The sequence below is a fragment of the Ictidomys tridecemlineatus genome, chromosome 1 (genome assembly GCF_052094955.1).
Source record: "Ictidomys tridecemlineatus isolate mIctTri1 chromosome 1, mIctTri1.hap1, whole genome shotgun sequence".
In the NCBI taxonomy this organism is placed as follows: Eukaryota; Metazoa; Chordata; class Mammalia; order Rodentia; family Sciuridae; genus Ictidomys; species Ictidomys tridecemlineatus.
The window spans coordinates 248,852,157-248,878,430 of NC_135477.1; the positions used below are offsets into that span (position 1 = coordinate 248,852,157).

The 26,274-nt window shown below is 39.5% G+C and overlaps 1 protein-coding gene across 1 annotated transcript in view; it reads left to right on the forward strand.

Moving 5' to 3' along the window:
* Positions 1 to 642: 642 nt before the first annotated feature.
* Positions 643 to 26,274, forward strand: part of Ghr (growth hormone receptor) — a 258,960-nt gene continuing 233,328 nt past the window's right edge. The window contains exon 1 of the mRNA XM_078017960.1: positions 643 to 1,161. The gene's annotated coding sequence lies outside the window, so the exon portion shown is untranslated. The remainder of the gene's footprint in view (positions 1,162 to 26,274) is intronic.

Below are 26,274 nucleotides of genomic sequence, written 5' to 3' on the forward strand. Positions count from 1 at the left end.
GCTGGACTTTTGTACTCTCTGCATAGAAAAGTATGTGGTGACTGAGTGTTTGACACTTCATGAAAATGACATTCTTAGCACAACTTTGACTTTCTGAAGCACTTTGACAATTTCTTGTCTAGCTTTATTTTTCCAACAACGGGATGAGGTAGACAGGGCAAGTATTCCACAGATAAATCGTGTTCAGGGCGAGGCACTTAAAATCCTTTCCCTAGGTCACACAGGAGGACAAGCCTCAGGCTGAGAGAGTGTACCTGCTCTCCCTGCAGTCCTGTGTTCTGGCTATTAGATACACCTCTCTACTCACTTGCCACGCGTCCTTGATAAATCACCTAATTTCTCCATTTTTAAAACCTCTAACATTAGGCCCTTCCGAAAACTACCTTTATACTGAGTGAATTTAGAAATGGAGGGCAAGTGACCAGGCCATCTTGGGTGGGCTCATCACGTTTTCCAACTCTCTCGCTGGATTTTCTTCCCATCCCTGTAGGAAGCGAACTTTTCTCTGAATATTCCTTTGAATGTGTTAAATGCTCTTAAACCCTTCTAGGTCCTGCCTTCTCTGGGGGAACAGGGGCGGGTGGAGAGGAAGGAAGTGTCCCGCAACTACCAATATTTTCCTCTAGGAGGAGCCGCGCAGCCCAGAGGAGAGTGACACGCACCAACTCCAGCTGCTCGCGGGGAAGGCTTCATCCCAGCTCCTCGGAACGCGCGGCCCCGGCGGCGCTCGGCCGCTCCGCAGCGGGTCTCGAACTGGCCTCAGCCAACTCTCGCTTCCTTTGGCTTTGGCAGCCCAGATCCAGGGGACCGCGGGCCGGGCCCGGCGTGACCCTTGGTGAACGTGGGCCGCCTTTTCCCACCCCTCCCCTCCCCTCCCATCCTCCCTTCCCGTTTCACCCCGCCCCCTCCCTCCTCCCCAAGCCTGACAGCCCGAGAGCTGCCAAGCAGGGCGCAGCCATGGGAAGAGGAGGCGGTCTAGGGAGCGGCGGCGGCGGCGGCGGCGGCGGCTGCTACAACAGCGGTGGCGGCGGCGGCGGCTGCTGCTGAGCCCGGGCGGCGGCGGGGACCCCGGGCTGGGGCCAGGCAGGCCGGAGGTCCCCGCGCCATCGGCTCCAGCGCGGACGCGAACCCGCGCTCTGTCTCCGGAGGCGAAGCTCGGAGGTACTGGAGGGGGGATCCGGGAGTCTTTCCCCTTTTTGTGCCAGCGGGCCTGAAAGTGGACCCTTGAACGCCAGTTCCTTATGAAAATGGGGGCCAGTTTTATGCATTTGCACGGATATGTTTTTCTCCAGGTGGACTTGGGGGAGGGCTGTGCTCCCCTTTTCAAAAAGTTGTTTTCTGCTGATGGGTAGTTGTAACCCGATCCTTGCTATGCTGCTCTGCTGCGTGTGTGTGTGTGTGTGTGTGTGTGTGTGTGTGTGTGTGTACGCGCGCGCGCGTGCGCGCACGCGCGCGTGTGGGTGTAAGGCTGAAAGTTATTGGTGGTGGGATGTGTGATTGGAAGTTGATGGGGGAGTTCGGGGAGGCAAGCGAACCATCCCACAGTAGCTCCTGCTCCGACCCAGTGTGTGTAGTGCGAGGAAGGGTTTCCTCTCCAGATAATCTTGTTCAAGTCTTAAAAAGTTTTCTGAGTGTGTGTTTGACACCATCCGTTCGCCAGGCCCGGACAGGAACTGTTGAGGCTGCCGCCGCTGCACTGGGCGAGCGCGACCCGAGGGTATGGAGAGGTCCGGCTGGGAGCATACCCACCGCACGCTTCTCCGCCAAGTGCGGGGCTTTTTGCGCGTTTGTGCAGGCTGCAGCTGCGCTCTGGCCGCAGAGGAGCTGGGGTCTGTAAAATCACACCACAGTCTCCGTGAACTGGGGTGGATAGAAACTGTGGCAAGCCGAGCTCTCCCAGCCTTGGACACACTCCTCATTGTGAAACCAACCAGCCTTAAAGTTTTGACAGAACTGCCAAGGTTTGAGGGCTGCGGGTGAGTGGGATAACCGCGTGTCTGGAGACAGGGAACTGGCGGCACGCAGAGTGCGGGACAGCCATCTGCTTGCGGGTGCATGGGGAAGACTTATCTCGAGGCGAGGGTTTTATATGTAGCCAGCGGGAGGACGCCTGCTGGGACCGGGCTGCGGGATTTCGTGGTCTGGCGCGGGGTGCATATCGAACGGGTGTACGTGTGCGCTGTGAGCGCGCGCGCGCGCCTGGGGAGGCGTGTTGGCTCCTGAGCCAGTAGGGTGTGCAAGGGGGGAGGCGGAGACCATAGAGGTGCCGCCCGTCTGTTTGTGCCGCCGGGAGACCTTGGAAGGGACACGGAAAGGTAACAGGAGGCCAGCGGGTTGGGAAGTCACTGGAGTTCTTGCATAGGATTAAGTACCACGGGCTTTAAAATAACTAAGCCTCTCGCTTTGGAGGAGCTGAGGCCCTGGAGGTTCCCTTGTGGGGGTTTCTGGAGTTCTCAGGACAACTACAAGAGAGGGCCCTTGAGGGTTCTCAGGGATATGTGTGTGTGTGTGGGTACATACACCAGAGACAGCCGGTTAGAGCTGTGCATCTGATGCCCGGTGTTGCTGTCCATGCTTGAGAAGCTATTCCTCCTTTCTCACAGACCTCGGATGTTGGGATGTTGTGGTAGCAACTGGTGTTCCAGACAAGTTTCCACCTGAATCACCCTGGAAGTCCCTTTTTTTTTTTCTGGAAATCTATACCTTGGATGCGACAATTCTTGAAGCATTTCTAGAAATAAATGTTCAATAGAAATGAAATAAAGTGACTTACAGACAAGATTGTTTGATCTAATTTATTCTGTGATTGGAAGTTTTCTTTCCTTTTGAGAAAAGCAAAGCCTGTTGTTCTCAGACTAGATGTCAAGGGGTTTCCAGTCGCTTACAGTTTCCCTTCAGGTAGACCTTTGAGTGGAGCTGGAAGGATGTGTTTTAGCCTTGGGATCCTTGGAAAACATGTCGGTAGCTTAAAAATTTGCCCCAATTTTCATCCGCTTCTTCCACTCTTATAAACTTTTGGCTTCACATTAGTCTAAGGAAATTTGGTGAGTCAACATTCAGCCTTTTCTCTCTCTCTCTCTCTCTCTCTCTCTCTCTCTCTCTCTCTCTTGAGTAAATATATCAGTGAAATTATATTTTTGGTTTTCTGAATACCAGGGAAAGCCAATACTTAATGGGCAAAGGTGTGAAATGAAAGTCTATAAATGCAATGACTAAGCGTCGACATGAGTGCACTTTTTTTCCCTCAAAGTGAGCATAACTTTGCTTCTCAAATATTTGTCCTAGCCAGAGTTTAAGACAGTGTTTTTGATTATTAGTTTTTAAACAGCAGACTCCACATCATAAACCACTTTAAAAACGGACACTACAGGCCTTCTCTCGACTATCTCTGGTGCCTGTGTTAACAGATGTTTACGGTGCTTAGTAACCTATGGGATTGTCATGTTGAGTATCTCATTAGCTCAGGACATAATGTTTACAGCACAGTGTAATAAACGAAGCCACAGTTGCAGCCTGCTTCTGCCAAAAGCATGAAGCACCCCAGTGTGGAAACAAATCTTGAAATTGGTCCAACTTGGCCTGCATTTTTGGCTATCTGCTGGTAAGCATTGTTAATGTAAAGATAAAACTGAGTAAGAATGTGGGACAGCAGACTCTTTAGCTTTAAAAAAAAGGAGGGGGGAGGGGGCATGGGCTATGTCTTTTAAATTTGCTAACCTGAAGATTAAGCCTTTTTGTTCATTTCACTAATAGGTTGCACAATTATGAAGACCTGAATTGCTTTTAAATAACAATTTTTAAAAAATACATGAATTAAAAGCACTCATTTTTCTTAGTATGTTCACAAGTGTCCACACAAATCAACAGTTTTCTTTCTTTTTTCCTTTTTTTTATTTTTTGTTTAAAAAAAGAACAGGCTGGCAGGGCATAGTTCAAACCTGTAATCCCAGCAGACCAGAAGGCTGATGTAGGGAAGATGGAAAGTTCAAAGCCAGCCTCAGCAACTTAGTGAGGCCCTGAGTAATGAGGTGAGACACTGTCTCAAAATAAAAAATAAAAAGAGGCTGAGGATGTGGCTCAGTGGTTAAGTACTCTTGGATTCAAACCCTGGTACCAAAACCAAAAACCAAAACATAGGCTGGGAGCATTGCCCAAAGGTAGAGCAGTTGCCTAGCATATGCAATGCTTTCTGTTTAACCCCCAGTACCACAAAACAAAAACAAAACAAATAAAAACCCCTATAACTGCTATAGTAGTGATTTAAATAATCTGAGCATTCACATTACTGAACCACCTTTTGAAAATTGAATTTTTAAAAACTGAAGCTTCATAAAATTAGAGTAACCCCTCAGTCAATAGTGCAAATAAGATAATAGAGAATAACTTTTTGGAAAGTGATTTTTTTTTTTTCAGCCTGGAACAGATATAGTGTAAATAACATGCCCAAGTAAGTCTCTGTTCAGCACGCAAATTTCCAGTGTCTGGGAAAATGGGCTAGTCCCTCTGCCAGTTGAGAATCTTCTTTTAGAACGGACTGGTCAGTGAGGAAGTAAGACTTTATTTCTAGAAAGTTTTGCTGTGTACTGAGTCAACACTTCTCTCCATAACCTACACAATGAATTTAATCTCTCTTCCCTTTGAGTATTATATCTGAAAACAAACATTGTATTCCTTGCTCCTAGATTGCCATTTTTTTTCCTCCTATTCTTGCAGTTGTTGCTTATACACTATGGGGTTCTGTCTTTCTTTACCCTGAACACTATGCCCTAGGTTCTACATTCTCTGAATCCTTCCTAATATATATTGTCTAAAACATAAATTTGGAATTCTTACTTTTGGACATTCTATATCTATTAAGATATCTTGATATTCATTAGGTGTGTGTGTGTGTGTGTGTGTGTGTGTGTGTGTGTGTGTTTGCCATCTCATTACTTCATTGACTAATCAAGCCTGTAAATGAGGTTCTTTTCATATTGTTACTCATCCATAGTCGAAGCTTTTTAATAGCTTCACAGCACTTTTTCATGCCTGAACTTATTATAAACCCATGAAAAGTCTTAATGGGCAGGTACATAAAATTCTATATGCCATGCTATTAGCTCTTTAATTTATCCTTATTGAGGAATATCAACCAAAATCATGGAATGTAGAATGTTCTGAAAATAAGTAAGTTGAAGCTGCTTCTTACAGTTAGTGACTATGATGTATTCTTTTCATAGGCCTTGTTGTGTCTGCTTCCATGTGCATGAGTCAGTACTAGCAATCAGACATTTACTGCAGGTTTGCTCTGCCCAAGTCCCGGTGCCATTTGGCCCCAAATGAGGTGAAAGTACATCAGAGAGAAATGTTTCCTTGGGCAACTGGGATTTGAAGTATACATATAGGACATGAGTAAATCACCAACCTACTTTATCTCAGGCAGTAAATGGCTTGCTTTTATCATAGGGAAGCTGGAACCCTCATAAGCATATATATCACAGCCTCAGTGTGAACTGAGGACCTTGTGTCCTGCTTTGTATTGAAAAAGGAATTGACAAATAGTCTGTTACTCCTGGCTTCTCAGGTCCAAGCCACTTTTGGAGAAGGGCAGCAAAGCTGGTTTATGCACAGAGAGGGTATGGCTCAAAAACAAGCATCTGGGGGCCCATTGACTTGAGCTTTAGCACCTCTATGCTAATTAGCTCCTCTGGGGCTTCCTTTTCTGTGAAAATGATAATGCCTACCTTCCTGGCTGAGGTATTTCCATGAATGCTTTGTACCATCTATGGCCAGCTCTGTGCATTAGACACCTACCTGGCATGATTGATTTTTCTTTTATGTGCCCTCTGGGGCTTCCTAACTGAATCATGAGTTCCTCCTGCCACCTGCTGAGATTCTGCCACAGGAGTGCCTTCCTGCAAGAAGTGTTTGCAGTGGACGATGATGACCGTGTTACTTTTTCGGCAACTCTGAATGGGAAAGAAATAGCTGCTTTTCTTAGGGGAGACAGAAACAATCCATCATATAAAATGACATCTGGGACTATCAGAAGCTTATATTGATTGTGTGGACAGATCTTCAGTCAGGACAAGAAGACAATGACACTTACGCTCTTAGATGAAATTGCCTGTATATGTATGTGTGTTTGTCGTCTCGTGTCATCTCCTTGCTTTGTGGTTTCATATGTATTTGTTTCTTTGTTTTATTCTATTCTCATATTAAGGAAAGAGGAAATAATAAAAAGTGAAGTTTTTTTTTTTTAAAAAAAGTTCAAAATTTATTTACTATTCTTGCCTTCATTGCGCCTTCTCTCAATTTACAGCAGATCCATTGATAAGTTCTAGGGTGCACAGTTTTTCAAACCAAAGTCCTCCTTGGATATAGGAAACATCTAAGTTAGTTAGATGTTGTATGAAATTATAGTAAAGCATGTGTCAGGAAACCTAGGATCTCTTTGAGTTTTGCCTCTAATGGACTTCGTAACTTTTGCAAACTCTTTAACCATCCTGGAATTCATATTTCATGTTAATTTTTTATTATTTACCAACATGTTAAAATAAACAGAGCGGGGATAAATAAGATTACCCCTTAGGATTCTTTTCAGGGCTATGGTTTGAATCCATTTCATTATCAAATCTCTCTCTCTCTCTCTCTCTCTCTCTCTCTCTGTTAATTCCTTTGATACTTTGCTTGAGTCTCTCTGAGAATACTTATTTCATTCATTTTTAGATTTGTGATCTGCTTTATTATATATCTCTCTCCCAGGCTATAAAGTCCTTAAGAACAAAGAAAGTAAATTTTATTTATTTCTACGTTTTCCCATGCTTTGCTGAATGCCACATTCAGAAAAGGTGGAACGTCTTAGATGGTTAAGCTATGACTTGTATCACTTATTTGACAGCACACAGCCATATTCAACATAAGAACTGAGAAATAGTGTTTGCTTCTTTTATTCCCTGATCGTTAATTTTTAATCAATTGAGTAAAACAAAAAAAATGTCACCACATGTGCTTCCAGATGCCTTTCAAAACCGACACAGTTCATCAAGATCCGATGCAGGAAGTCTTTCAGAAGCAGTTTTCTTTGTTGTTGCTTTTGCTTAAGCTAAAGGTAAAATTTTCTTAAGCTAAAGAAAATTCTGTGCTGGGGGCCAGACTCTTGAAAGAAGGGTGACAGGTGACAGAGAGTCAAAGTTGTTTCAGCCTCACTTTCTTTTCTTATTGCTCTCTCTAGCTTTTATCATGAACCTTGGTCAGGCACTGATTTTACTTAGTAATGGTTCCAAGAGGCAGTGATTTTGTCAGACCTTGCTGGGCTGTGCGATTTTAATTATTATCTAAACTTACTTCATTCCAAAATCAGTTGATAATTTCCCCTACAGAGACTTTAAAACTTTTAGACGTGGTTATCACTTTGACTAGGGCTTGCGTCTTTGGTATAGACTAGAATTTTGGCTCGTTTTCCTCACACTAATATCATTTTCCCAATGAGTTATACCTCAAATAGATACTTTTATGTACCTTCTTATGGTGGACAACCCGCTGTGCTAGACTTGCTATGATTCCTTGATAGCTTCATCACTAGTTTATACAACAAACATTTAAAGTCGCCTATAATTTATATTTTCTGAAAAGAGGTATCCTGCTGGGCTCAGTGCACATCCCTGTGATCCCAGTGGCTCTGGAGGCTCAAGCAGGAGGATCAGAAGGTGGAGACCAGCCTCAGCAAAAGTGAGGTACTAAGCATCTCAGTGAGACCCTGTCTCTAAAGAAAATACAAAGTTGGGCTGGGGATATGGCTCAGTGGTCACATCCTAAATTCAATCCTCAGTTCCCTCCCCCCCAAAAAATAAATAAGGAGGCATCCTTTTTGTTCTCTTAGTATACACTAGAAATATGATAAAGTCATTTGTCCAAAGAAAATCCTTTTTTCTTTTATTGCTTAAAAATTGTATTTATTATATTAAAAATTATATCCATCCCTTTTTCCCTTTGAGTTGTCATAACAAGAAAATGTAGAGCATGACCATCACAAAAGAGTCATAGGTAGTTCTTTCCCTGTGCTTACTGAAACCAGACTAGTGATTTGTGTGCGGCCTGTTGAACTCTGATGAGAAACTCAGACTTCCAGTTTTGTTTGCCTTTGGTCAGAAAGCAGCCTTTGTTCATGGTCAGCATGGTGACACAGGATTCTAATTCACCCTAGGAGCTGTGTCTCTGGACACCTTCAAGCTATGTGATTATTATCCCAGAAACCCTCAATTTGGCTAAGCAAAGTGAAGAGTAGTCTGGTGTATGTGAAAGATAAATTTGTGAAATCAGCCCTGAAGATAGTGTCTTCGGTGGCTTTCTCCCCTCAGGATTGAAGAAAATACCAGAATGCCTGAGCCAGATGGTGATGAATGAGGGAAAGAGACCATGTTTATACCTACCAAGTCAAAGATCAAAGAAAAAAAGAAAGAATGAAGGGGAGCGACTTTGTTCCTGTTAGCAAGGTAGCATATTATTTCCCTCTGGACATCAGCACTCGATGTTTTGCTTGTCATCGATGTTCAGTAGATGATATATCGATGGCCTTAGCAGGTAGTGACACATTGAGTGTTGATAAGAAATGTATGGAGAGTCTGGGGAAAAGGGATGTAGGTAGGATCAGATGATAAATAATTATACTAATTAATTGGATCTAAGTGTATCGTATAAATTTTTTATAATTTGGATTATTAATTGGATCTAAGTTTATAATACAAATCTGACATTATTTCTGTTTTACTCAACTTTTTTCTGCACTGTGACCAAAAGACTTACAAGAACAATGGAGAAGGGGGAAAGTGAGGTGAGGCAGAGCATCATGGTGGAAAGGTGGAGGAGGAGGGCAGCTCAGGTCTTGGCCACAAGTAGTGCGGAGGGTAAAACATAAACACCTAAAGCACACCCCCAATGATCTACCTTCTCCAGCCACACTCTACCACCCGGTTAATCCACGTAAGTGGATTAAGCCACTAATTAGATTGCACCTCTCTTATCTCAATCATTTTGCCTCTGAATGTGCTGACATTGTCTGACGCAAGAGTTTTGGGGGAACACTTTATATCTAAACCATAACAATTTCCTTAGACTAATGGTGGCACCAGGATTTGATGACCAGCTTCCCAAGGTCAATCTTGCTCACACAGCTTTGGAAACATCTAGCAATTTTTAATATTTAACGCAATAAGGAGACATGTTTTGGATTTTCATCTAATACTCAGTAGGAATTAGAAGATATGTCTACTTTGCCAGGCTTTGCTATACCCCTCATGAAACATGAAGTTATTAATTCTCTTTGCTTTTGTTGTGTAAAGTTTAGTATTTTTTATGTATTCCTTTCACTATAAATAGGATCTGTGAAATTAATTATATTATCTGAAAAGCACTTTGAAAAGCACTTGGGAAAAGATCCTGAATAAATACTAAAAAAAAAAAAATAGTGCACAGGATGTAAGTTTGGTCAAGCCAATGGTATTTTTGGTATCACTCTGAAATATCAAAGGCAGAACATGTATTTATTAAGCCATTGTTGTGTTCCCAGGAATGTGCTAGGCCCTAGGGAATATAAATGTAGTATAAGACATGACCCTTGACTTTGGGACCCAACATTCTAGCTGGGAAGACAACATTATTAATATATGTGGTTTGATTTTGGAACAGTTGATGACCATGTGATTCAATAAAAATTCTCATATGGAGCTACAGATGCTACATTTTGTTAGAGAGAAGAGGTATCTTTTGGACTGAAGGATTTGGGGTAAGGCTTCAATCAGCAAAGTGGCTCCTGAGCTAGACCTTCAATTTATTTATTTTTATTTTAAAAAGGATTGAAGATGTTTTGTGCAAGGTGGTTGGGAACTGAGGGTCAGGAATTATACCCAGAGCTCTGGGGTTATTGGTAATAGGTGGGCAGGAAGAGTTTACCACACTGTGGATTTGTCATCCATTGGAAACTCTTCCCATTTCTTATTAAAGACGCTGCATGTAGGCTCATGCCTTGGGTTAGCTACTGGGGCAGCCACAGAGAGCCTAGTGCTTGCTAGAGGGTAGTCACTGCTACAGGGTTTCTGTATCCTTCTATTTTCTGAATATTATGTAAATTCAATATTAAACTTCTTGAGCAGTATTTAAGAGGCCTATTAAAAGCCCATTAATGTATGACTTCCTTTTAAGAATATGATTTTAATGGGCCTTATAATGCAAGAGAAAGCCTCAGATTCCTTCTGTCCTCCCCTACCTAGCTGGCCTAGCAGGGCCATAAGACTTCTTAGGAATTGAAATCACCCAGTGTTTTTATCCAAGGTTCTGCTGCTCTAGTAGGCAGTGCATAGGAGCATTTGGAACTGGAGTGTTACAAGCTTTTAGCACCCAGAGTCAGGGATGCTGAGTTTCTGAAATGCCAGGAGCAGTCCTATACAAAGAAGAATGACGCCTGCCCATGCCAGTAGACCCCTGCTATTACTTTTGAGTCCAACATTCTCACTTTATTGACAGGCAAGGAAATAGGAATGCCTGAGAAATGACAGGACCTCCTTCTAGAAGTGACAGTGACAGATTCATAAGTCACTTTCAGCCTTCTTTCAAGGGCTTTTTCCTGCTACATCACATTAGCTTCTGTGAATGTGGGTTTTAGTCAGCTTTGCGTCACTGTGACCCAAGGGCCTGACAGGAACAACACAGAGGAGGGAAGGTTTACTTTGGCTCATGGTTTCAGAAATTTAGTCCATGGTCGGCTGACTTGTAGCTCTAGGCTCAAAGTGACGCAGAACGTCACGGAATAGAGGCATGACAGAGGAAAGCCGCTCAGGACATGGCATGGGGAATGGGGGACATCCCAAAGGCATGCCCCCAGTGACCCACCTCCTCCGTCACACCCTACCTGCCTATAGTTACCATCCAATTAATAGCAGTGGATTAATTCACCGATTAGGTTAAAGCTCCTATAGTCTAATGTAACCTCTGAACGTTTTTATATTGTCTCACACCTGAGCTTTTGGGACACACCTCACCCAAACCAGTACAATATGGAATATAACCATGAATCGCATTTTCTTAGTTCATTTTCTTTTGTTAATAACATACTACCACCGACTGGGTAAATTATAAAGCTCTAGTGGTAGCTAACAGTTCCGATCTGCGGGCTACAGCCACATCTGGTGATTGCCATCTTGCTGTCAGATTGTGATTCGGTGCAGGGTATCACGTGGCAAGAGATAGGGAGCAAGTGTGTCCCTTCTGGTCTTTCTCCCTTTTCTTCTAAAGCCACAAGTATTCAGTCCTGGGGGTTCCACCTTGATGAATCTATCCAATCCTAATCACCTCCTACAGGCCCCATCTCTAAACACTACAGTTGGATTAGGTTTCCACCCTTTAATACTTCACAATGGGGTTTAAATTTCAAACATAAACTGTTGGGGGACAAACCATAGCAAGCATGTTGTTTATCTCTGTCATTCATATGGGAGAGTGACAGTCACGTTAACTGTCCAAGCAGGTGGATTATGATTGATACACCTGATACAAACTAGCATTTCTTTCTACTGAGAACACACAGATTTGCTAAAAATTACAGTTGCCTGTTGAAGTGTCAACCACTGTGAAAGCCTAACAGTAGGTTGACATTCTGGAAAGGACATGGAGTTGGATTCAGAATCACACAAATCTGGCTTGTCCAAGTGGATTTGAATCCAGCTCTGCCTGTTGTTCTTTACTACCTTTATGACTCTCAGCAAGTTAATGAAACTCTCTCAACCTTATCTGAAAAGTGGGAGATGGTGATTCGCACTTCACAAGGATATTGTAGCTTAAATGCTTTGAAACAGTGCCTGGCACATATCAGATACTACAGAGAGAGTATTGTCTACAGCACCCCTTTGAGAGGCTCTGAGGGTGAAGACTTAAAACTTCTGCAATAAAACGCCTGCTTCAGTCTCTGAGGTTTTTCTTCCTCCTCCTTTTCCAGTCAACCAAATTAGGAAATTAACGAGTCCTGCTGAAATTTCTCTCCTTTGACAGAGTATTGGCTAGAGATTAGTTTCTTGTGATTTTTATGTCTTTGCACCTATACTATCGCTATACAGCAAAAATGCAGGATAACATATCCATATGGTTATTAGTGGTTTATGAAATTTAACCAACCCAGATGCCCTTCAATAGATGAATGAATAAAAAAATGTGGCATTTATACACCATGGAGTATTACGCAGCCCTAAAAAATGACAAAATCATGGAATTTGCAGGGAAATGGATGGCACTAGAGCAGATTATGCTTAGTGAAGCTAGCCAATCCCTAAAAAACAAATACCAGATGTCTTTTGATATAATGAGAGCAGCTAAGAACAGAGCAGGGAGGAAGAGCAGGAAGAAAAGATTAACATTAAACAGAGACATGAGGTGGGAGGGAAAGGGAGAGAAAAGGGAAATTGCATGGAAATGGAAGGAGACCCTCATTGTTATACAAAATTACATATAAGAGGTTGTGAGGGGAATGGGAAAATAAACAAGGAGAGAAATGAATTACAGTAGATGGGGTAGAGAGAGAAGATGGGAGGGGAGGGGAGGGGGGATAGTAGAGGATAGGAAAGGTAGCAGAATACAACAGTTACTAATAGGGCATTATGTAAAAATGTGGATGTGTAACCAATGTGATTCTGCAATCTGTATTTGGGGTAAAAATGGGAGTTCATATCCCACTTGAATCTAATGTATGAAATATGATATGTCAAGAGCTTTGTAATGTTTTGAACAACCAATAAAAAAGTGTTCATTCACAAGATGAAAGTTCTATGTACTGTAATTGAAATTGAGTTGTTAAAAATAAAATTAAATGTTTCAAAAAAAATAAATAAAAATCAACATTAAACATTATTCTTGATGTAGATATTTCTCTCAGAGATTTCTGCCTGCCAGTGATAGGAGACTGTATAGGTGAGTTGTTATTTTTGGCAAATTAAGGAATAATGGAAAGTTGGCCAGTAGAGTGGTGGGGTTATGGTCAAAGCTATTTCTGGGTAAAGAACAGCCTATAGCACACAAAATGCCTAATAGTGTTTTAATCCTTGACTTTGAAGAAGTACGCAGACATGGACACATAGGCACATGATCTAGCTTCATAGGAACACTTTAAAATTGTTTCTTTAATGGGGCTGGGATTATAAAAAATAAAGGCATTGTGTTGTGTTCATCTACACCTAAAAAATAAATATAAAAAAAACCTGTTTCTTTAAGGGCAAGTCTCTTAAAAAGTAAATTCATGATGCTCCTATAGATATAAAATGAACAGATTTTAAATAATACAGATATTAATTAATGAGATAACTTGTAAAGATGATACAGTCATTTCAAAGGAGAAAAATGCACCACCAATATATAGAATATTGAAATGAATTTGCAAAACAAATCCACCAGATCCACTAAATATAACTTATTTGCATTTATATGGTCAAAAATTATTCTCAGGATCATTTCTACAAGTTGCATTCTAAGTCCTCAGAACTGCAACGTAGCCTCTTCAAGGACAAAGACTCACCCCTTCAGGATTGGCTAATCCTGGGAAGCTTCAGCATTTTATGGAAAGGCGATCCAGGGATCTCTTTTGCACATCTCAGTCTTAAGTAGTGCCTTATGTGTACTTCATGATTCCATTGGCTACCATTCTTGCTTTAGCTGCTAATTTACTGATGAAAATTTGGTGAGGGGAAATTCCTACAGCATTGGGGAAGTCCTTAAATATCCTAAATGTGTTCTTTTGATTATGGCAAATCTTAGACACAAAGTAAAGACGGTAAAATTTTGAGTCCCTGGGTACTTATTACTGTGCTTGAACAATGATCAGTGTTTTACCAATTCTTGTTTCACCTTTTCACTGTGCCCCTGAGTATTTTAAGGCAGATCCCAAGTCATCCTCTATGGTCGTGTGCATGTAAAAATACTTTGGCGTGCATCTCTGGCGAAGAAGCCACCTATTTTTAAGTAACCACATGGCTTATAAACTATGGGTGTAGAGATTTTATGTTATGAGAAAACAATTTATTTTTCAAGCCTAGCTTTCTATTTGTTTACAAAAGCAGGAAAGTTATAATGGAGAGAAGATTTCAACAAAGTAGCATGTGCAGATCTTTATAAGACTGGCTCTCTCTTGTCATTCAGGCCCAGATCAAGTATCACCTTCTCAGAAAGGGCTTTTCTGACCCCTAACCAGATAACCTTCTCTCAGTCAAGTCATGTTCTCATATGACCCTGTTTTATTTTCTTGACAGATATATCACTATCTGATATTGTCTTGTTTATTAATTTGTTTTTTTCCATTTCCATGACAAAAATGTGACCTTTTGTGTCTTCTTCACTCTATATCCCATAGAAAATGCCTAGTAAATTTTGGTTGTATGAACAAATGAATGCAAATTTTTCATTAATAAAAAGAATTTTTTTTTAGCATCCTTCCAAACATTTATTTCCTTTCCACACATCCAAAAGTGTGTAGCACTCATTTGTCAATTCCTAACGTGTTTGTCAGTTTGATGAAGTTTCTTCCTGTTTTGGTGTGAAGAGGTCTTTTCGGGGACCAAAGATAATTCAGGACATCTGTAAAAAAATTTCCTCGTAAATGACCTTGAATTTTTATATTCAATAGAAACTTTACTATAAATATGCAGAAATGGTTATGGGAGTTATGCCCAGTTTTTCCTAGAAGCAGACTATGAGACAAGGAAGAGGACTTCATTTGAGAAATTGAAAGAAGGAAGGAAAAGGAGCCATTAATTGGCACATTGAGAAGAAAGTTACCACCATGAGCAAATGAAGTTTAATCCTTCTAGAGAGACTTTTGGAGCCTGAGTAAAACATGTCCAAGGTTGAAAGAGTTTGAATGTTTACCCATCAACTCCCATCAATCATTATTAGTTCCTGGGCCCCAGTGCTGGGCAGGGCAAAATAGTCTCCAGGTGCTAGAGACAACTGATTGTCAGGCAATTCAAAATTAGGCAGCATGAAGTAGCAGACCTTAGAATATGATTGGAAAAGGACGAGTAACTTACATTGAATAGTACAGTATGATTTTTTACAATACGCTTTTAATTGGGGGTTCATCTTAGATTCTTAAAAAAGTTGCAAAGACTATATAGAGTTCCTATATAACTCTCTCCTACTTTCCTCTAATGTTAACATCCATAATAATGGTATATTTCTCAAAACTAACTTTAATACAATGCTATTAACTAAACTCCAAACTTTATCTAGATTTCCAAGGTACTTCCACAAAATGTCCTTTTTCTTCTATTCCAACATTCAATTCAGAATACCATGCTGCATTTGGTTTAATGAATTTTAAATACTGTGCATGTGCGTCTTTTATTTCTCCTCTGTTAAACTAGCTGGTATTTGCAACTACATACTAAATTTTCTAAGGGTAAGCACAGTGAGGTTGAATCCAACCTCATGTTGAACACAAAGTATGTTCTCAAAATTAATCAAATATCTCAAACCAACTGCAAGAAGAATAAACCTTTATTCAATAGGTCTATGCTCAGTTGTGCCTACATCAGTAAGCTAAGAGATACTTACAACAGTGTGATAACTTGGAAGAAATTTGATGAACATGTGCCCTGAATATCAAAGTTGAATTAGGATCCCTTATATCACAAACTGAGTCTCTACCATGTGCCTAGTGTCCTTAAGTGTTATCACACTTCATTCCTGGTAACAGTGAGGCACACTGCCTTGAATAACTTAACTGGGAGAATGAGACTCAGTTCAGTCAAATTCTTGCCCAGGACTCACAGATAGTAGCAAAGTTGAGAGTAAAAGTATTTCTCTAATGCCAGAGCCTATGCTTAGTACTTTTCCCCACTTGCCTGACCCCTATGCTTGATGACATTGTTTTAGGGATAAAGGTTTAAAATATTCTGTATTATCAAGCTGTAGCAGTAAACTGGATTAAGTGTCAGCCTTGACATTTTGGATTAATAGATTTGTAAAATTTGTTATCTTTTTAACATGCAGATGTTCACATAAATTGCCCACAGAGCTCTTCGGAAAGTCACCCATACTCAATCAGTACTATTTTGATGTAGGGCCAACAATAGACACCAAAGCAAGTATCTCTAAAAGGCGGGGCATTGATGTTATATAATAATTCAAAGTATTTTATCATTCTATAATGTGTCTGAGTGTGAATAGTTAACATCCATTTCTCAGTCTGTCCCTAGTGTACTTTTTAAAACAGTGTTACATGAGGGATATGGAATAGTAAATGTACTCTTTGACTGATCTCTATATGTGTAGTGGTACAACTTGAAAATTGCCATTGGTTGCCTTAGAACTCTGGGCATGAAGTTCAGAAGTAGGAATTCTTGTTAATTATTTGAGTTTTGACTCTGGGAAGATAAACAACATGGGTATCTAGGTTAACCGATGCTAAAATTCCTCTAACCTCTAATTCTAAATTCAGGAAAGAATGGGCCTTAAGGGGTTTTTTTTGTTGTTTATTTTTCCTTTGATTATAAGTTTTTGGAAGCCTAGAGTTAGTATCTAATAACATAAAATCTATGTAAAACACACATTATTGTCTCGGAATGAGATCTAATTTCTAAGATACAATGGAACAATCATGCAAAAAATGGGCTTTTTCTTTCTTAGAAGGAATAAGTAGGAACTGACCCAACGTAATCCTTTCAGATTCTAACATTTAAACATTGCACACTCTTAAAGGAGAAAAAAATCTTTATTTTTCAGAACAGATATAGGAAATTCTTTATTTCTATAGCTACATTAAGTTGGCAGAGTTTTAAACCATAACCTTTGATCCTTTATGCAATTATAGGCATAAGCTGAATGCAGATTTCAAACTACTCCGCAAAGCCTTCTCAGAGTGACCAGAAAACAGAAGCAGGCTGGTTGTCCTACAGGGCTGCAGCTCTGGCACCCCATGCACTTTCATGTTTTACATACAGTGCTTCTGAAAAATTTTAAGTTGAAGAGACTGCCTCTCTTTTTTAAGAAAAAAAAAATGCTAACAAAACTATTTAAACCTCTGTATATTTCCCTGTATTGCACAGACTGCTTTTCTTTTAGGGATTTTCTTTTAAGAATTCCTCTGATTTCTAGAAGAAAAATCACATCAACCTTTCTACATCTAAATTTCAGACTTACTTTTCTAACTGCTAGAGCGTAAGCACTTACAGGGCAAAGCACTATGCATTCTCGACTTAGCCAGCACTCAAATTATTTACTTGACCGATTACTGCTGCAAGGCAACACTAGAGAAGTGCTTACTATATATGGTCAGAGCTATACCAAGTCCTTTTTAATGTTATATTTAATTTTTTTTTTGAGTAGATGGACACAATACCTTTATTTTCTTTATTTATTTTTATGTGGTGCTGAGGATCGAACCCAGTGCTTCACACTTGCTAGGCAAGTACTCTACCCCTGAGCTACAACCCCAGCCCCTTATATTATGTATTTAATCCCGTACAAAATCCTACAATCCATATGATGATACCTTTGGTGGAACTACGATATGGGGAGGTTGAATAATTTGTTAAAAGGCCTGGTGTGTAGCACAGTCAAGACTCAACCCAGATCCTCCTAATTCCAAATGCATCTAACTCATGCTTCTTACCATTGCCTATGTGATGGTTCTTCAGTATTGTTTCTTTTAAGAAATGGAGTTTAATTTCCCTCCCTGTGGGTGAGAGCTGATCTTTGTGACTCATTTCTAATGAACAAAGTGGAAGTGACGATGGGTGACAATGGAGACTTCCAAGGCACTGTGGCTCCTGTCCTTGTTGCTCTGTCTCCTACACCTATTGGACCAGTCTCTCTGGCCAAAAACAGATTCTGTGTTTTAGGTTTCCCTATGGAGAAAGTCACATGAAAGGAAGTGAGGGATTTTCAAAAGCCTGTATCAAATGAAGAGCTGAAGCCTGCAGTCCAGTACCCTGGGGGAAACGGAAGCTCTTTGCCAGCAGCTACCCTGAGAGTAAGCTTGGAGGTGGAGGCTTCAGCCCCCACTGACAGCTTGACTGTGACCTCATGAGAGTCCACAAGACAGAACCACACAGCTAAGCCTCAGCTTATTATCTTGTGGTAAGATCATAAATATTATTGTAAGATAATGAGATAATAAATATGTGTTGTTTTAAACTGCTAAGTGTGGGGTTAGTTTCTTATGGAGAAATAGAAAAGTAATGATAGACTGACAGTGCCTTAGTCACTTTTTAAAAAAGATATTATCTTGATTTCAATAAATCTTAAATTTTAAAATATTAACACAGCAAGCAAAAACTTTTCAGAAAAAAGCCTTGCCCCCCATTTAAGTTAAAACATTAATGCCCAATGAACATAAGTTATAAAGACTTCTCTAGAATTTGTGATTTTGTAAGTCAAGGGACAACTGCTTTAAAAATCTATGGTTTCAAAAGGAAAGATATTAATAATAATATTGCCAAAGATAGAATTTTGAATTTTTTAAAAATCCTCATGGTATTTCCCGAGAAGTATTCTATTTGGTGAGTTATCCCTCTTAATCTTAAATTGTAGGGAGCATGCTTAAACTTTCCATGATTTAAAGATGAATATAAAGCAAAGTTGAATTTTAACCTCTTTCCTGGTGGTTTTACTCAGCTTTTCAAAGGGGTCCTAAAAGCTCATAGGTCAAGGCATGTCTTGCTTTTCTCTGCCCAACAAATTGCACTAACTCTGTTTTATGGCTACTTGCAGTTTAATAAATGACTTGGACTTTGATCAATATCTTTAGAATTTGAGCCCAAGAATTTGTACAAGACTTAAGAATATCGTACTGTAAACTCATCCAAAGATGGCCTCAGGAAAACAGAAGGAGGGTCCATGAGGATTGGTTTGGGTACTTTTATAGGTGCTGAGTTTGGATCATCTTAATTTCTTACAAACTATCCTTGAAAGTTGCTTTTTTAAATATATGATATTTTTCTTATGTATTTACAGTGTGAGTTAATGAACTCATTCATGAAGTGGGTATGGAGTTCTGGTTTAGTATGTAGAATGACTGGAAAATAGAAATGTCGATTTTCCTTACCCTGAGTTGGAGAACACAGATCAAACCCTCAAATCCTCCCAGTCCTTCCTATCAATATTGATGCACCCCTGCAGCTTGGACCCTAAATTTTCAAAAATATTTTTTTACATTGAATTGGACTTGATAGTAGTATATGTTTGATTTTTGATTCGTAGGTTTGTGCTGTAGAGAAAGATAAAGATAAATGTTGATAGACTGAGGTTAAAGACCCACCCTTGCCATCACTGTCATTCATCATTTCATTTGTGCATTAACTCACAAACATCCTCAATGATCTAACAGATATTCATCAGCCTTTATACCTCACCCAGCAGAGCAGTGGATGGTGTACTGGTATATGGCAAAGCTTCTGCTCTACTAGGCTGTATTATCTAGAATGGAGAAAGTCATTGACTAAGAATGACTACAGCTATTGTGAGTAATGTGAAATAAATGTATAGGTAAATCTGACGCAGGCTGGGGATTGGGGGTCAGGAAAGGCTTTCAAAGAAGGGATATTTGAGATCAAAAGGAGTAGAAATGAGGAGAAGGATAGCATTCTGGACAGAGGGAATAGGATCCAGGAAGACACCCATAATTTCTAGAACGGAAAACAATGTGAACTAAGGACAGTTTTTTTTGAGAGTTCAGAAAGTGAGCAAGAGCCTGATTTCATCCAAAACACCCAGAGTAATGTTTAATTACATATCTGAGCACCATGGTCTAGCCACAGGGACACTAAAAATTAACCACCACACTAAGGAAGGTTATAACACTATCTTCTCTGGATTTAACATCAACAAAAATAATCCAATTCATCATTTGTTGAATACTTAATATATATGAGGTGCTATGCTATCCTATAACACTTAGCAAAGCTCTATGCACATAGAAGTGGTGCAGAATACCCAGTGCCAGAGACAAGAGACCTCATAATGATGTGCTTTGTGCAGCAGGAAGCCACAAGCAATCAAAAGAGTTCCAAGTGACAGCAGCTATGAACATTAACCAGACTTAACCAGACTTAACCAAATACCATTCTGTTTTGAGCTCATCCACCTGGGTTGGTATAAAAGAAATGGCCTGATTAGCCTTTGTTATCTCCTTTTAATTTCATCCCACCGTTGCCAAATTAATCTTTGTGGTTGTCACTTTTACTACTCCCTTGAAAATCATCTTGTTGCCTATTAATTGATTTTCAGATTCCTAAGCCTGGTATTAACAGTGCTATGAGGTTAGCCCAACTTATCTTTCCATCTGTATTTTCTGTTGAGACTCACACTGAACTCCTTTGCTCTCAAAATATTCTGTTTGTTTCTGCAAACAACTTTGTTCATTCCAAAGTAGATTTTCTCTCTCTCTCTCTCATTTTTGCATTCTCTCATCTACTTATCTTATAAGGTGGATCTCAAATGCCAACATGTCAAACTCCTCGCTGTCTGTTCTGATTCTTCCTCCTCCTCTGTTCTCTTCTCAGCTACAGGTTCCTTCCTTCCTTTCCTATAGCGTTTCACTGGGCCTTTTATTAAGACTCTCACTCTTCTTCTCATTTAAGTTTCTTGTGAGTGTGGTCTCATTGCCTGTAGCTTAATTCAGGATCTAAGTCTACCTCTTTGCCTGCAACTTCACTACAAAGAGTGAGCCCTCTGTAAGCATTTGCTGAGATGGGGCCTTACATGCAAAACTTCATTACGAGTGTTTAATTCCATTAAAGAGGCATATGTTAAAATTTTTGCATATTATCTGCAGTACTTAGTCATGTAATACACAGTGGGCCCACAGTGGACATTTAGTAATTAGCAGTTGATGGATTTATTTTGTATTAGTTTCAGTGTTTTGGATGCTTTCAGACTGAAGAGGGAATTGATTTGATGAGGTTTGATGATACAAGTTTCAAAAGGCAACTTTATTGCTAATGTACATTATGAGGGAACTATGGTTTCTTTTAAAGTCTATCATATATGAAAATGAATCCTTCATGAGTCACATAGATTCATTGATGGAATTGTGCCACCATCAAGTTCAAGTTTAGTGGAGGGACTCGGACCATAGCCCAGTAGTTGAGCACTTGTTCAGCATGCATGAGGCCCTGAGTTTGATCCCCAGAACCATACACACACACACACACACACACACACACACACACACACACACACCTCCAGTAATATATATATTTATTTATATCACATATATTTACATTATATATTTATATTACATACACACACATATATATTTTTTTTTCCTGAAAGGAAAAGAGAAAGGCCAGTAATAATTGTTCAGTTTTGTTTATTTTTTAATTTACAAACTTGGCATGGCAGTGATTTTCCATTGCCTTCAGAGGCTGGTGATAAATTTTGTGAAAACATTCTTGATTTCTCTTGATTTAAATCACAGCTCATAAATATCATAAGAGGTTGCCTTCACTAGTGTTTCTGATTGGAAAAATGTACCTCACTTTAGTCAACACTTATGTATATGTTATGCACTATGCTGAATAAGGAAAGCCTGACTTAAGCTCAGTGTACTTTGGAGATACTACTCTTGGTACTAGCCCTTTACATTTAGAAGCCTCATAGAATCCCTATCCTGGTAACCTGACAAGAGGGAGTCATAATAGGGCAGTTGAACCCAAACATTGATAAGCAAAACAGCTGCAAATACTAGCAGGCTCACTGTGGATAGAAGCCACAGTTGCCATGGGATGCAGAACTGCCCAGGAAAACTGTCTTTGTCCTCTTATTTATGCAGGTGGGGCAGCAGCAGCCATTATTTGAACTGAGCAAACCTGTGTTCCATGGTGAGTCCTTCTGTGAGTTAGGCCCTAGGGATGCAATAAAGAACGGACCCATGGGCTTTGGGTGTACAACAGCACTCTTAATGGAACACAAAGGAAGGCGGGAGAGATGGATGCAGCAAAGACTCACTACACCCGCAGGAATGATGGACAATTTCCTGAAAATTTAGATTTGAACTGATTCTTCAAAGTTCTGTAGGAGCCATCAGTCAGAGAAAAAGGAAAAGAACATTCTTAAAAGAAATAGCCCACAAGCATGGGGATATAAAAGAGGTTAGTATGTTAAGGAAATGGTAGGTGATTTGAAGTGACTGGACTAGAGGATATTTGAAGGCAGGAAAAAGGAAATGAGGCTGGAAATGTAGAAAAGGTTCATATGATGAATCAAGGATCTTGGAGTTTTTCTGAGGATCAATACATGGCTGTCACCAGAATATCTTGCATAATTAAGCAACATGATCAGATTTGCTCTTTTAGGAAGATAGCTTATACTACGAACTATGAAGTAGACCCTTGAATTGTAGTGATAGGTAGGGCAGAGGGATTTTTGTTTTTTTGTTTTGTTTTGTAGTAAACCAAATGAGTAGTAACTTTTCTTACTCTTGCATAATGAGTAGAATCCTGCCAAATTCTTCAGAGGATGAAAGGAAGCCTGGTATTTATTGCCAAATCTTCGGTGATGTAAATAAAACACTTAAAATGCTGTAGTCCATACTTGACGACAGTCTTCCCTATGGTGTGTGAAGAGGAATACTCAGAAGCGCAGACAGACAAATGAGTGTAGCAGTTCCCTGTCACATTCAGTCAAGAAACCAGGATATTTAAGCTTCAGCTGTTGATATTGGCAAGGGTTCAGCTCCCAAGAAAATAAATACACCAAGTTAGTGGCAGTAATGATATCAACATAAAAAGGATTGTCTTTTCCTTTGTGTGTTGTTGTAAGGGAAAGGAAGTTTCAAGCCTATTGAGATGGGTTCTTGTGAGCAGAAGCTTAATGTTACTTCTTCACTTGCTATTTGTGGCACTCTATCCGAAAAGTGATATAAGTGATCTTTCCCCTTAGACAGTGAAGACCTTGTCTTTTATTTCCTCTGAATTAGATTTATTCACTGACCTTTCTCTGTAAGAGGTTATTTTTTTTTTGAGCTTTTATGGAACTTTCTTCCCAATTTGGATGGAAATGTAACTTAGAGAAATTCCTGAGATCATTCATTAGCTAAGTATTTACTGAGGTGTGGGAATGTACACGTGAGGGAAGCCCTTTGCCTTCATGGAGTTTACCATCCATGTAAAGGGTGCATGATAGTCTCTAGATTTAGAAAAAAGGATTCCAGCATAAAGAAATGGCACTTCTGCCAGTTTATTTCTTGTACATATTTTACAGTCTCTGAATATCTAAGACCAAACTCCAGGTTACTGGTAAAGGAGTAGAATCGATATTAGAGTTTTGCTAACAGAAGTCAGAAGACTTGGATCTGTGTTCTTTTGCATCTACCAGCTAGTAGGTTGCCTTAATCTCTGGGCTATGGTTTCCTTATCCATAGCATCAATAAGTTAAAGAATTAGACCAGATTGGTGGCCATCAACACTGGCTGTACGTTGGAATCATTTTACCCTTGACCAATTAAATTAGAATTTCCACTGGGGGAAGAAGCAGGCAGAGGTAATTTTTTAAATTTGTTCTTATTAGGTATACATGACAGCAGAGTGTATTTTGACATATTGAATATACACGGAGTATAACTTATTCTAATTTGGGTCCCATTTTTGTAGTTGTTCATGATATGGAGTTTCACTGGTTATATATTCATATATTAACAAAGGAAACTCATGTCCGATTATGCTGTCTTTTCTATTCCCATTCTCCTTCCCTTCCCTTTATTCTCCCTTGTCTAATCCAATGAACTTTTATCCTGCACCCCTTATTGTGTATTAGCATCCACATTTAAAGCTTCCAATCAATTCTCTACCCCGCCCCCGTTCACTATCTTTTAAGGGCAAGATTAAAAAATCACTGGACAAGATCAGAACTTCCAATTAGATATCTGTAAGAAAGTTTTCTCTGTGTCTAGGTAAGGTGCTTAAATATTTTAAAATTTCACTGCAGACATGCATATAATATATGTACGAATACATATATAAACATATATATAATATATAAATATATAAACATATTTTCCAACTTCTCTTGGATGAAAGACTAGGCAACAGTTGGACTTATTATTTCTGAGAGATAAAAGTAAACTCTGAAGTAAACCAATCTCTGCCTGTCCTGCTTCTTTCATTGCTGTTACCTGCCTGACCCTCAAGGCATTGTCAGTTCTGAAACTAAACTAGATGGTCAAGACCCAAATTATTTGGATTGCCTATCTTCAAAGTCAGAAAAAAAAAATGATGGTAAAAGTAAACTATATCTTTGAGCTAGTTGTTAGATGAAATCAAAGGGAAATTAATCTTTGAAGGTGGAAAAATCCCAGGGTCCGGTGGCAGGGGAGCGCCAGCTCATTAGTAGTAGACTACCGTATAAAGGACACCTGCTTGGGGTTAAGAGGAGGCGGCGGAAGAGGATTTAATTTTTTTTGAGGATTTTTTAATGAGGCCTCCCCACACGTGCACTTTTTATTCCTTCCTGTTTCAGAACTAGATCCTTAATTGGGATGTGATTACCTTTCCCTGGGGAGAAAGATGCGATTATTAGAGGTTTTGCTCACTTGTTGCTTGATTTGCTGCAGGAAAACTATGAGGTTCTTGCCCTCCTTCAGCTTCCCTCTGGCTTTCATCCTTGTGGTTTCTTGCTGTGTGTGCCTTGAGAGCAAGTACGTGGGCGGGCAGGAGACATGTGGGTGGTTTATTGGCAGCTGTCTAGCATAGAATTGAATTGGGTATATTTTAATTCATAGGATTTTATTTTTTATAGGTTGAAAATGTGCACTTAAATTGTGTTGAACCTCTTATTCAAATTGAGTAATCCTTTATGCCTTGCTCTATTAAAAATTACTATCAACATTAGGATGTATTACATATAATGCTGATAATAAAATAATATTTATTGAACTCTTTATGTGCCAGCAGTGTTATATTTATATAAGGTGACTTACATAAATATCTAATTTAATCCTTACCACTACCCTATGAGCTAGATATAATTATTCCTATTTTATGGGCGAGGATCACAAAGTTTCTAAGCAGTTATTTGATTTCCCATGCTTCAAAGCTAGGACAAGTATGATCCATTAACCTATATAACTAGACCTCTGTCAGCTGTTTTCTGGTAAATTCAAGTGTGTACAGATTTTGACAAAGACAAAGCACACTTTTGTTATATTGTTTTTTCTTAGTCCCTCCAGTTACTTACTGAATGTTGTTATTGTCTTCAGGTGTTGTCTACACATGGTGAATTACTGAATTCCATATAACATTAGAAATCTTGACTTTATCTAAGCTTGTTCTCCCCCTACTCCCAACCTCATTAATTAAAATAAGATAAAGTAAAATAAAATAGCATCAGTAATCCAAACCAACTACTTGCTAGCCACTTGACCCTGGGCCTCTCTGCTTCAGTATTCTTGTTGGGAAAAAATGGAAATTTTAATATATTCAAGCCCACAGAAGTATTTTCAGGATTAAGTGTGATAATGAATGAAAACTTATTTCATCAACCCTAGGAGATGCTAAGTGCATCTTAAGTACTGATGTATTCATTGTGATGCAAAATATAAGATGGACATCCTTTTACTTAGAGACAACTACACACTGAACTTTTTTCCCATTGAAAAGTTTTAATCCCATTAAAGTTTATTAAATTGTTTGAACAATGAGATTTTTTTCCTCTCTGAAATGTAGGTGAAAGTTACTTTCATTCTCTCACTTGTTTCCAGTGAAGTCGTCGTCTTCTTCTTCTTTTTTCTTCTTCTTCTTCTTCTTCTTCTTCTAATTATTATTATTATTATTTTCTACTCAGTTGTACATAACAGCAGAACGCATTTCAATTCATCGTACACAAATGGAGCGAGACATTTCAATTTTCTGGTTGTACACGGTGTAGAAATGCACCATTTGTGCAGTCATACATGTACCTAGGGTAATGATGATGTTGTCTCAAACTAACTTCCTCAAAGCTCTTTTAAGTGCAGTGGGTAAAATAATGGATTAATTTTCTTATGAAGCCATTGCCCCTTCTCATTGCTGAAAGGTTGCTTATGTGTGTGCTTATGTGTGACCTCTTCAGTAAGTTGGCACACCAAGTAACTTTCTTCTTGTATAGCTTATAACTTGTCAGTAAAAGATTTGTTGGGTATAGGAGGGACATGGGTGGGGGATAATATCTCCTGTCTGCTAAGTAGTTTAATCTATTAGTTGAGCCTCATTCATTGTTTTACATGTGGCTATCCTTTTGGTGATAACTATCTATTGATTCTTATGGCAAAACATCTGCCTTTAA